The 1,327-nt window shown below is 33.4% G+C and overlaps 1 long non-coding RNA gene across 1 annotated transcript in view; it reads left to right on the top strand.

Annotated features, from left to right (window-relative positions):
* The window catches only part of LOC105816035, a 12,614-nt gene that overhangs the window by 8,643 nt on the left and 2,644 nt on the right, over positions 1–1,327 (top strand). Inside the window, exon 2 of the long non-coding RNA XR_001137775.1 lies at positions 1,057–1,132. This is a non-coding gene — a long non-coding RNA (uncharacterized LOC105816035). The remainder of the gene's footprint in view (positions 1–1,056; positions 1,133–1,327) is intronic.

Genomic DNA, 1,327 nt, shown 5'->3' on the forward strand with positions numbered 1-1,327 from the left:
TGTACTAACTTACTTAATCTCTACAGCAACCATCTTCGATAGCTACTGTTGTCCTCGTTTTACTGATGAGGAAAGTGGGGTAACCTGCCCAAGGTAGACAGTAAATGGTAAATGCCTGGTTCCAGAGCTCCTGCTCTTAATCTCTACACCATAATGCTCATAGGGATTCAATAAATGGTAGCTGCTATTTTTTGTTCATTTCTCTTTGTATATTAAATTGAAGGACTGCTTCAGTATTGTTTCTTTTGTCCATATATTGTAGGTAGCAAGCATGAAGTCCCAATGCCTAAGTTTAGTCTCAGATTTATCACTCTGGCTCCTACAAGACACATGTCAAATAAATGCTGAATTGAACTATACTCTGTATTTTCTACTATGATTTAAAAGTTTTTTTAACATTCAGTAATATGATTAAAATTTGAAAAATACAGAAAGATAACAAACTTAAAAATTTACCACCTGGAACCACTTGCTATTAAAAAAAAAAAACAAAAGAAATGGAAAAGGATTTTACTCCACATGGGTATGATCAGACTTGGAAACTCTTATTTCATTATCATAAGCTTACTTTTCTTTTTCTTCTCCCTGCTCTTCTCCTTTCTCCCCTGCCCCCCAACAAGGTTTTGGTAAATATTTCATAAATAACATTTGTGATACACATCTTCATACATAAAAGTTTTCTATATGTAGGACAATTTCTGAAAGTAGAGTTCTTGGGTCAAATAGTATCAACAGATATATAATTGTCAAATTGGTTTTGTGACAGTTTATACTGCCACCAGTGTGTTTCTCTCACCACATCCCTTCTAGTCCTGGCCGTTATAATTCCTTTTCATTTTGCTACTTTGATGGGCAAAGAATTGTTTCTACTTGGTATTTAAGTGTCATTTTTTAAATGCATCGGTGTAGATCATGTTAGACCAGCCTAGATAAGAGTGTTTAACTCTATAAGGTTGTTGTAGAATTATTTACTAAGAGTTAGTGTTTAATACTGTTAGTGTTTAATGTATATTGGTGTTTAATATTGACTACTAAATTCAAAACTCTCTTTTTCAGACCCTATCAGATTTGGATATGTCCTTCATATTTGATTGGATTTACAGTGGTTTCAGCAGTGTGCTACAGTTTTTAGGTAATGTTAGCCTTTTGTGCTTTATCCCATTTAATCTTTTTTATATAATAATGCTTATTTGTGTAGAGCCGCTTTATATATAAGCCAGTAGTTAAGAATGTGGGCTTTGAAATCATACAAGTGTGTTCAATTATTCATTGCATCCATTTTTTTTTTGAGACGGAGTCTCACTCTCTTAACTTGTCCAAGGTCATG

The sequence above is a fragment of the Propithecus coquereli genome, unplaced genomic scaffold (assembly GCF_000956105.1).
Source record: "Propithecus coquereli isolate 6110/MARCELLA unplaced genomic scaffold, Pcoq_1.0 Scaffold353, whole genome shotgun sequence".
NCBI classification, from domain to species: Eukaryota; Metazoa; Chordata; class Mammalia; order Primates; family Indriidae; genus Propithecus; species Propithecus coquereli.